Raw genomic sequence first — 12,963 nt, forward strand, 5'->3', positions numbered from 1 at the left:
TTCTGTCGTAAATCTGGAGTAAAAAACTTGTCATTTTGTACAATCTTGTATCTTTGAAAGGTTCATTCAGACTCTTCACCTTTAAGTTGTCTATCCTGGTATCGTGCACATTCCTTAATAAAATGTCATTTAGTTCTGCCAAACCTTACTGGAAAAATTACAAAATCTTGCCTCCGACACTTCTTTGAGTACTATCCATCCTACCAATTTCGCTTCTCAAAATATTGAGAGCCAGTCCTCAGTTGTGCAATTAGAATTTTGGTCTTTTTTAAAATGTGGATCTTAAATAATGCTTATTATCATGTTCTTTCATGAGATCGATTTTTTTAACATAATATGGTATTTTCCTACTTAGTTGTTTTGTCCATGACATTCATGGATTTTTCTCACACTTTTTTCATCTCCTCATTATTGTTTGGGCACTCATGAAGATTTATGTTCCATTTGTTTATCCATTTGCTATTTTGTATCTTTTATATTTGTTTTTCCTAGGTTTCAGCTCCATCCTATCTTTGGCCAGCGGTCCAATATTCGCTCAGTAACTTAGCAAATGAATTATCACTAAAGCCTCGATTGGAAACATACCAACTTCCACCAAAAGGATCTCATAAGAGACCATTGTCTTGATAGTGGAGTTGCTAGTGATTAGATGTTTTTTAATCCTTTCTATTTGTCATCATTTACTATTTGACACATTACTCCCCCAAACCTCATGCCCATAAACAATAACTGGTACCACTAGTAGACCAAAGAGAGTCTTTTAAGTCTTCCAACCCCACAATTCAGTCTCCTTGCACCTATCTTGAAAAAGATATTGTTAGAATGTGAGGTTGATGTCATCCATGTTGTTGTCATTAATGGATGTCATTGATGTCAACCTATTCATATTTCAGCCTCTTGGTGTACATATTGTTGTGTATCGATAAATTTGACATATTGGTTGTGTAGTAATGCACAAATAGCTTGCATATCGGTAGATGCATTCAATGATGGATGTGCTTTAAATGTTTTATCCTTCCACTAGTAATTTGGACCTATTTTTCAACGCTTTTCCGTCGAACTTGCGACTCAAAAACATTGAAAACTATCGTTGCTAATCTAGAGTCAAAAGTTTGATAGACTAGACTGGTGTTTATATATCGATGAGAAAAACCGTCGAAAATTATTGCCATCAATGTCCCATGGTGGCATCAGACAACTAGTTCGGAACGTCGAATTATCGATGACTATGAGAGATGGTTTGACGGGTATTCCACATCATTGACAATGGGATGCGTCGAACTATCGATGACCTAGAGATATGTTTTCATAGGTTTTTCATACTCTCAACGACAAGATGCGTCAAAATAGAGACGACTTGTAGAGATGTTTCAACTAGTTGCTTATACCGTCAATGGTAGTAAACGTTGAAATAGTGATGGTAGTCAAAGTTAAAAAAAAATAAAAAATGCAGCAGCAAGCAGAATTCTATAAAATAATTGATATTCAAATAATTGATGCCAAAGAGGACATATTAGACATCATTTGTTAAGCATGGCTTGTATCTTTAGTTTAAGCACATTGGTTTTCCATTTACGAAGAGCTGCTATTGATAAACTACAGGGTGCATGAAGAAGACTTGCAACCCAAAATTACACTCCATCTCAAACTATTAAAGGAGAATGGTAATCATTCTAAAGAATCATTGATTACTTAGACTTTCTTATACATCCAATAGTGGCAAGTTTTGAACACATTTTCAATGTAGCATGTCAATCATCAATATATGTGAATAATACACATGTTGGCAATAAATTACAAGAGTGAATTAGAGAACTATGACAGCATAAGTCCATTTATGTCAAAGCATATCAAGGAGGGCTTTGAATATGAGAGCGCTTTTAAAAAATGACAGTGGCAAGTTACTTCATAGGGTCATTCCATGACAAATAATCAAATATTTTCATGACATACAACATGAGCGTTGTGGCAAATAGAAAATAAACATCATTATATATCGTTGCCACTGGTTATGACAATAACTATAATAAAGTTTTTGCATACTAACAAGGGCATGTTGTCTTCACAACTTGTAGAATTCTTGACCTTTTTCTCTCAATATAGACATGACTTTTGCTATGACAAACTTTAAAGAGCTTGGAGAGAATAGGGATCTCGAGGTTTCTTTTTTATTGTTGGCAAAATAAGGATGATAATAAATTAAAACATGGAAGAAACTCTTGTTATCAACTAAATAAACTCTATGGTTTGTGGTGCCTAATGCTCTCATACCCCTCCAATCTCAGAGTCATCTTTCATCCTACGATCTACATTCATTCACCTTCATTTGACTTGTATAGATTCATAGCTCATACTTGTAGAGAGTCTCATAAGATACTGACAGTTAAAAAAGATAGTATAAGAACCCTAAAGCCAGTAGACTTAAAAGATTAATATACTTTAATATGGAGAATCAAATACTTTCTCCTCCTTGGTGGACAAGTGTGATGCATAACCTCTTGCGAGAGTAGCTCCATGTTTGCATACAACTTATAGAGAAAGCAACATGTTATCCATTTCTATCGGAGAAGCAATTGGTAATTGGCATTAAATCATAATTTGCATACAACTTATAGAGAAAGCAACATGTTGTAATTCATAGTACTTATGTTAAGGACATTTTAAGGCGTTCACCTGGAATCTGCTATGTTCACCCACTAAAAGTAAGTACCATGTTGGAGACTTCAAAGTTTGAGCATCTCCATGATTTACAATAATGACAATAATGCATGTGAGGGTCAATAATGACATGATACAAAAATAAGTTGTAACTAAAATGCTTTTAACGGGTTTAGTTTGAGCTTCACTTGGTTTCGAGAATCCTTTCATATTCTCTACTTAACAAGGTCAACCATGTGAAGGTACGTGAAGGTGGAAGCTCATTTGGCTTCCGCCCACACCCCCCCCCCCCCCCCATAATCACTCTAAATTCTCCATTAACAACTAAACAAATATTTCATTCATTCATTTTAGAAGTATATCATTTAATCATTATAATCACATAACATACATTAACACAACATACAATTAATTAATACATATAAACATTCATCAATAATTTGTGAACACATCAATCATTATATTCACATAACATTCATTAACATGACATATAATTCATTAATACCTATAAACATTCATCAATAATTCATGAACACGTCAATCATTATAATCACATAACAATATTCAATAACATGACATAAAATTCATCGACATTCATAAAAATCCATCAACATTCATCATCAATAAGAAACATTCATAAAAATCCATTAATAAGCAACATTCATCATCATAAAAATCCATTAATAAGCAACATTCATAGATATCCATCAACACATTCATCATTAAATAAGGTTTTTAACATTCATTTCTTCTTCATCTTTTTTTTTTTTTTTGAATATAAAGGCTAATAGGCACATCCCGACTATCTTTGGCATCTTGTGGCTCTTATGGTTATGATCTTATAACATGAGGCTTCCTCTTCTTTCGTTGAGGACAAGGCTAATGCACCCCTGCAATAAGAAATAAATGGGTTTAATTCTGATTTTTTTTTTAATGTTATAAGTATTTCATTAATCTAACGAACATAACAGGGATTTTTCTTTACCTGATAGTGCCACATCATCTACTGTCACATTCTGTTCAGCCCCAACCTCAACATGCTCAACACTAACATCTGCTCTCCATACTCAAAAAATATCACATAAAGGTTACACCAATTGCAATTTAAGATGTCAAATTTTGTTAATAACTACATGATTAATTTTCAATAGAAATTGAATATGTACCTGTATCATTGTGATGCACATTGAGGTCTTCGTCATGTGTAGGATCTGTGCCTTCGTCATCATGAGTAAGATCTGTGTCAGGAGTAGTAGGCTGCAGTGAAATGTCATGCGCACATTGTTATCATTGTTCGAAATCAACATCAAATAGATTATTTGTCATGAAGTCCTCAATTACTATTATTATTCATTTGACTTATTTACCTATGTGTCAACTGCTGCACCATAATCTTCTACACCTGTTTGACCATTGGAATTTGTGTGGTGGTGGGCAACCACTGCTTTATAGTCTTGCTTGAAGCCAATTTGTTTGTCCTCTTCTGTGGGTGCTAAATTAAATTCAATGCTCTGCATTTTTTGCTTAATATCATCAATAATTAATGTATTGATTATTTTTAATTTTATATAAAAAATGAAGGTGAATGAATTTACCACTACTTACAAGGCATGAGTGAATTTTCATATATCCACCAGAGCTAAGATGGTGTTGACCAACCTTCTATTTCCTAGCTTGTGTTGCCTTCAATGTGTCCTGCAGCCTGTTTATGTAAACTTTGAAAAGTGTTAGAAAAATGTAGATTATATAAATCCACAATCAACACGGTTGATCTTCTCTGTCAATCTCTTTAACAGGTTAACATTTGAAATAAAAGCACAAACTCTTGAATGAGATGCATTCTATATCTAGAGTATAACTTACACATTGCTAACATTAACACATTATAGAATTGCTTTTATGTGTCAGATATAATAACTTATAAGGATTAACTCATTAAGGGGTGTCTTGTTTTTATTTAGTGAATCAACTTCTATATACTAAAGAAAAGAGTTACAAAAATGACAATATATCAATTCTCTTAATAGACATTATATCTCAAGAGCAGACATTATAATATATTGGTTTCTATTTTTAGGTCTTAATGGAAATTTGTGTTAGTGGAGTACAAGCTTGCTTCCTTGCAACTTTTAGGCCACTTAAAGTATGATATTTCTTTTCTACCTAAAATTAATGGCACTTGAAACCATTTTGCAGTGTAGAACTACATTAGTTTTCCATGGAAACATGAGCATGCATTTTTGAGTTGCCCTTGTAGAAGTGAACGGATAGTGAATTTACCTTTCCATTTAGAGGTGTTGGATTTTATGTTTATGTGAAAAAAGAGAGTCCATATATGCTTACCACTCTACCTATCTATGATGATTTCATATGTTAGTTGTTCACTGGCATTACCCTGAAACAAACATACCATTTTATCATTTGAATGTGACATGCTTTTATTGGACTTGTAAAAATTCCATATAAAAGTGCAAGAAAAAATACAAGTCTATGACAAATTTGTGTTTACTTTTCTCTAATATTTCTGAATACAGTTTCTTCATCAAAGCATGTCCTGGAAGAACTATCCAAGTTTTTTCTTTCCTTTAGAAAATTGTTCCATTTAATTTGTCCAAGGACATCATTACTCAGATCTTATGAATGCTTGAAATTTGAAATATTTACTACATACTTTTTTTTATTAAGAAGACTCAATCGGATTCAGTTGCCAGAGAAAATTGATCCTGGATTAAAATTTCCTTTCTGTTATTACTAACTGAATGTAAGCATTTCTCATATTTTGTTTTTACATATAGAAAGATGCAGATAATATATATACATGTTGTAGGACACATCAATCTAATCTAACATATTTCTAATATTTTTATATACTCTAAAAAAATTCTAACATCAAGATGTAGATAATATATATACAGGCTAAGTTAGTGCAAAGTTTGATGTTAGAGAGATATTTTTAGCTAACTCTTGAACATTGCTGAAGGAAATTCTAAGTTTTTCCTAAAACAAATATGTTAATGGCTTTTGTCACTTCACCTTGGGATGAGCTGATAGTATGTTGAAAAGATAGACAAAACACGAGAATGCAATTCCTTCAAAACGATTTGTAGTTGTGGTAGAAAATGTGTGACGTTGAAGTTTTCTCTGACCTCCTCCCATTGTATTTGCATATTTTCATCATGGTACTTCTTTTAGGACAATGTACTAACCTTCTTATAAATAACATGTAATGGAAAAAAGCCTCACAACTCATTGTTAGAAAGTAAATAGTGTGCAAATTAAAAAATGAAGAATACATTGATTGTATGATTCTCACTATATGAAGAATACAATAAATTAACATTCTTGAAAAAAATGTGACTGAAGTTTATGAGACAAGTAACTATTTTTGTCTAGTGGTGGGTTAATTCCTTTATCCCTTAGTCTCTTCTCTTTTGCATCTTCAATGATTTCATTCCACTCCAGTTGTGGCACCATAGGAGGACACTCGTACTTTGGGTTGAGCTTTAGAGCCCTTCTATATTGGTCTCTTACAGTCTTTAGATGTTTGCAAGCTTTTTTCAGAAGTTGGGTTGTGTTCAAAATATTTTAACCAAAGAACTTCTCCATAGTTTTAATGAGATGATCTTTTAATTTAGGGGCTTGGTCAGTTCAACTTTTAACAAAAAACAAAATTGTTAAATAAAAAAATTAGTTCAAGGATGAATGGAAAAATGTAGCAACCAATTATATTGAGCTACGTACCTTTTATGTAATGTGGGCCCAAATATCTTCAATGTTAAATCATAAAAAATTTAATTAAAAAGATCGTTTCCTACAAAATCATCACCACATCATTAGTCAAGAATAAGTTATGAATAAGTAAAGTACAATTACACTCTAAATAATTACAATTTTAAAGTACTTGGAAGCTTAGGCAATTTTAAGGGAGTCATATCTTTCTCAGCCATCAACAATGATGCCTCCAACGATCCAGTATAAGTAACACAGGCTGCTCCAAGAAAGGCTGGTAAATTATCAGTAGTACTGGTATCAGTTCTATCATCAGCATGACAAGGTGTACCTATCACATAACAAAGTTAATCAATGTCATAATATACTCAAATGAACAAGAAAGTACAAATATTATCATATTTAACACATAACAAAACGTAGCAAAACAAGGATTTACCATCTCTAGTTGCAGTAGGTGTGGATGTTTGCATGCTCCTTGTTGCCGATCCTACAGTCGATAATCTTGGAATGATGGCCGACCTCATGGAAGTAGGCGTATGGAAATCATCAGCGCCTAAAAAATAATCATATATATATATATATATATATATATATAATGTATTTGTCATGTCCCCTATTTTTCTCTAATATAATTTAATAATAAATAATAAATAATAAATAACAATGGTATCGCTATTGGGAGAAACTCTCCACCCATGAGTCGTTCCAAATAAATATTATCATGTCGAGGGTAAGCATTATACCACTATAAGCGAAACCAAAAAATATATTAGGAGCAATAGATCATCATATCACAAAAGGCAATATTTGAAAGATAATTGCATATGTTTAAGGATCAAAATCAGACACAATGATAGCATCATTGAGAACACTTGCAAGTTTTTATGAACAGATGATGAATAGAAAATGCATCACTATGAGCGATAGTAATTATAGTGAGAGTAGGAATTGATTGTAGCTTACTTACATTGTCAGATCAGAGATAGCTACCAATCTCATTAGTTGCATAGTTCAAATTAAAGATCATCCTTGCATAATTGTTATCAGTCATATAAAAAATAGTAGAGATAATCTTAATATTGTTGCATTGGACTAAGTGTAGATATATAGACCAAAATTATCTTACATATACCTAATTGTTGTATTAGAGATAGTAGTGCCATTGTTCTCATATATCATATCAATTGTATAACATAAGAAAAATCATTTAAAAGGGTACCGTAGACTATTTTTCTTACATCAATCATTATCAGTTTTAAGTGTTATTTGAGACTTTAAGGAAAGAAGTCTCTTGCAATTGAGTTTTGTAAGTTATTTGTATCTATTTCCCACATTTTAATAAAATGAGAAATTACATCAAGGGCATTATCAATGAGGAGCAAGATAGATATCAAAGGTATATATAGAAATTTTCAGAGGCATATTGTATGACAATGATAATGGAATCATATCAAAAGCAATGATAGAAAGTTTTAGACCGTCTGTTATGTACAACACAGATATCAGAATCATATCATCACAAGCTCAGGGACATGGAATCGATCAAGAGGATATACATTTAAGACTATATCATCATAAAGGTTCAACAATTATAATTAGAAAACATATATGAGTTTTCCACATACAACAATTATCTTAAGTATCAAAGAATGAATACAAGTGGTTAAGTAAAGGAGAAGAGCGAACATGACAACAATAATATAAAACTGTCAATAATAATCATGAAGAAAATAATGTCCCTTCTGATGATTGAGAATTGAAATCACATACCTGTAGGACGTACACTGGTACTCTCGTCAAGTGGAAGAACTCGGTGTCATCTCAAAAAATCCTGAAAAAAAAAAACATATTGTGGTTCATGATCCATAAATTAGCATAAAACATAAAGCTTTATTAAACTATTGTCCTAGAAAAAAACTCATTATTGCTTACTTCTAGACAACATGCTCTACGACACAATTCATTTCTCATGGCCTCTTTTTCTTCTGTTGGATGTGGATCCATCACAAGCCCAAGAGTTTGTAGATTGACATTCTTCAGGGTCTTTTTACATAGGCTAATAGGGTCACTGCTATATGCAATGTTATCATCACATAATACAATGGCTACCATATTAGCAAATAATTGTTGTTGTGCAATTTGTTCCTTCCCCTTTCCCTTTCCCTATGAATCAAATTGTGACAAAACATATCAATAAAACAATCAAAACAAGTCCAAAACCTTCATGAAAGTAACATAATAATCTAACATTTTGTAAAATTAAAATTGCATTAATTTTATACAAAAGGTTTACTTGCGCCAAAGAAGGGGTGGGAGCAACATCCTTGCCTTTGTCATTTGATGGCTCGACCATGTCGCCCTGTGACAAAGAATATATATAAAAACATTAGCATAATTAAAGAAATAGTCCACTTAGCAAAAAAAAGTATTATTAAAATGGTATATTGTATATTAGAGTTCTAATTAGAAGTAGTTAGTTTAAATTTTACATATATAGTACTTGCAAGTCCCATGATAGTAACTTTCTTTGTATCTATGCGATTCAAATTGTAACCTATTAGCAACTCTTCCCCTAAATTTATTGATTTTATCACACATACAAAAACATGACTTCCCTCAATCGTCTCAAAAATGCAATTGGGTTGCTTATTAGTTGACCTAGGATGTGTACTATTTATAAAACCTACAATGTTCCATGTTGCTTTTGGCCTTCCATCAATGTTCACAACAAGTCTTTTACTTTGATCATTTTCTTTCTATTGTAGATAATTTGCTGACAGTGCATACTTACACATACTTTTTTTTTTATTGAACTATCCACATCCAATTTTTGTAATTGTAACAAGGTCCTACATAATCCATCAATTCAACAACCTTGTTATTACTAACCTTTATGCCATCCATGGAAAATAGGCCCAAACCATGTAATGATGATGGAGCTATGCAATATATCCTCTTGTTAACACAAAAATCAGTGTTAATTGGAGGTACTTCCTTGGGTACCCATCCTTTCTCAAGATGTGTGTACCTCAAGGGAATCTTGATGTCGCCCTTTGTCTCATCATCATAAGAACATGACTCCCCTTGAGCAAGGAAAAATTGCATGCGTTTATTGAATTTTCTTCTAATATTTTGCCCTTTAGTTTATCTCTCTTTCATAGACCTACTACATGTCTCACTGTCCTCTTCTGTTCTTGCATTTCCCTCACTTGAGGAAGAAAAATCTGACAAATACCTATTTGGTGGTACTCGGAGCCCATCAAAGGAGAGATGTAGTTGAAGGAACGAAATATCAGGATATAAAATGAGGCTAATATTGATAAATTTTTCCTACAATTAATGTCGAAGGTAAAGAGAAAGAAAGCATGTTATAAACTTATACCTCCCAATCCATGTCACTTTGTACAATCCTCATTAAAGGGATATAGTTTCCTGCATATGTAAATCATTTGTCTTAAGTTAGTTACAAATTACATGATACTTATGCTACAAATTATGCATAGAACATAACATTGTATATTTTTCAATTGGTCACCTCTACAAAAAACATATAATAAGTAATCAACACCTAATACATTTCCATTGATCATGTCATTGATCATCTTCTTCATCCATCTCATCATCATGAACATCATCATTATCATCATCATCCAAATCATTAGAATGACCATTGTCAACATCATGATCGTCACTATAACCATCGTCATCATCATCACCATCACCATCACCATCACCACCATCATCATCTTCACCGCCACAGCCACCACCACCACCACCACCACCAATGTCATCACCATGATCACGAACATCTTCACCATCATCATCATCTCCTTTTTCATCTTCACCATCATCAACATCATCATCTCCTCCTTCATCTTCACCATCATCATCTCCTCCTCCATCTTCTTCTTCAATCACATTATACTGTACTGGTCTTCCTCTTGGATTGTGTCTAACGAAAAATGACCAACTCAATTTATATGGAATGCCAAAGTAAAACACTTGCTCACATTGGCTTGAAAGAACATAGGGATCATTTCCATCTGACTCAAATGACCTTGTATTAATCATTGTAAATCCATTATCATGTTCAATAACAATTCTATCAAGATCATTTTGATTCAGTCGCAGTCTGCACCATTTAACACTGAATAGAACTTTTTTGTAGGAATTAAAGTAGCACTCAATTATATCATCCAAAATGTCATAATATATGTTTTCACATTATTAAGAATGCATGTCATTTCTAGATGAAATATTGGTGATCTTGAACATTCCAGTTATCCCAGAATCGCAAGTTCTCTTAGTCTCGTCTACCTTTTTTATGTGAAATTTATGGCCATTGTAGTACATAGCTCTATGGTGTTTGACTTGTTATTTTTCAAACATGTCAAAATTATGCATCCAACCTTGAGTTGATATTAATCAAATGGGTCATGATAGATTAACTTATACGTACCTTTCCACCTCTTAAATCATTTGATAGATCAATTACCATTGGCGTAACATTGAGATCTCCATTACAATGAGCTTCTTTAACCAATGAAGCAACACCTTTCCATGTTAATGAGCGGCCATTTTGTTGAGATCATTCAATTCATAGCATCATCCAATCAAGATTGTTTGCAATATACAAATGAAGTGCATCCCACTCATGAACAATTGTATAAAATAAATAAACCAGTTAGAAATAACTTATATTGATGATGGATAAGAATTAATTTATTACAATAACATCTTATAATTACTTCTCACTTTCCTCAATCTACCTTTCCTCATCAAGTACTCTCCTTTGAATCTATTAATGGATTTGGGATCCTAAATGCAATCTACATGGATTTTTGATGCAAATTTAGAAATATATTCACTAATGTAAACTAAGGTCTGGTAGACCATATATCCCTTGACCATGGAACCCTCAGGAAGTGCTCTCTACCGAACCAAGCCCTTCAAAAATTTTAAGTGCCTCTCAACCATCCACATTGACCTAGTTGGTACAGGTCCACACAATTCGATCTTCTCAACTAGATGTATGAGGTAGTGTTCTGGTGCATTGAAAAAAGTTGAAAGTAGGCACTTTTGCATCTTGCACAAAAGCTGAGGAATTTCTCTCTTCCATTGCTTTATGTCCATTTAATCAATTTCTTTAGATGAAATCCACCTAAAAGATATTCATCATGCAAAAATATATTAGCAAGACTAATAACACTTCTATACAACAAATCTAACAAATAACACTTCTACCCTCATGTATTTCCCAATATCATAATGTGTTTGACGCTCATGTTATCAAAGTTGTGTGGGAGAGATAGAGGTAGAATGTATTGTAGTAATAATAAAATGATCTTTTCAATATATTATAAAATAAAACAATCAAAAGTATATGATGTTTTACAAATTTATTGTAAATAGAGAAGAACATGACTTACCTTAACGAAGGTATGCCAATCATGCATTTTCAACCTCGAATTAAAATCACCTTTCTTTGATTTGAGACTGCTTATGTTTGCAACAAATCCTATGGTAAATTTAGTTTTTTTTCTGGCTTCATATATGGCATCAATTTTTTGTTGCGTTAATAACCAAGGAATGACGCTTGTATTAATCTAGTTTCCATTTCTATTTGATTCAATGAAAAACTTCAATGCATAATTAGATTCATCAATGTCATTGTAAATTTTGACCAATTTTTCTTTATCATGCCTTCCATCCAATATTTTCCATAGTGTCTTTATTACATTCTTTCCAATATGCATAGCATCAAACAAATGCACGATTGGGAGGTGCTCGTAGTATGACAACCTACTAAATTGTCTAGGATAGCTTTTAAAGTCATTTTGAAAGTTTCTCATCGATGCCTTGATGACCTTCATAAACATCAATTATATCATTAGTAAATAAAAGAGAGTATCCAAATTTAAAATTCATGCAAAAACCTGCATCAAATGGAATGACATTACCTCGACGATTCATTCTATTGTATTCCAACTTCGACATGTGAGGTGTCATTCTTTGAGGCTTTGATGTCTCTTATTTCTCATTGAAAAGATATTTTTTGACAATTTGATACTTATGATTTTCGTGGAGAAAGTGTCTATGCTCATCGAACACCTGCTTTCCTAAACTTTTTGAATGGAAAGATTTCATCTTTGGACCACAAATTGGACATGCAAATTTTCCCTTTGTCTGAAGACCTACAAGATCATGTATAATTGGATGATATGTGTACTAGAAGATTTATATTTACAATTATCACACACAACTTAAACATACAACAAAAAACATGTGTTAACAGTTTTTAATACCACAAAAATGTGTTAGTCTAAGAGCATCATGTATAGTTCATAAAAGCATTGCACAAAAATGAAATTGTCTTTCACCAATTGGTCTAGAGATGTTGTACATAGTGAACCCATTCCATAACTCCAAAAACTCATCAATCAAGGGCTCAATATATAAATTCATATCTTTCACTTAGTACTTACCTAGTTGAATGAACATAAACAAAACATAATTATTATGTTCATTTTGATACTATGTTTATAAATTAATTTAGATGACTATTAAATGAGA

This window comes from Cupressus sempervirens, chromosome 9 (genome assembly GCF_028749045.1).
Source record: "Cupressus sempervirens isolate cs-2001-9-10 chromosome 9, ASM2874904v1, whole genome shotgun sequence".
Classification (NCBI taxonomy): domain Eukaryota; kingdom Viridiplantae; phylum Streptophyta; class Pinopsida; order Cupressales; family Cupressaceae; genus Cupressus; species Cupressus sempervirens.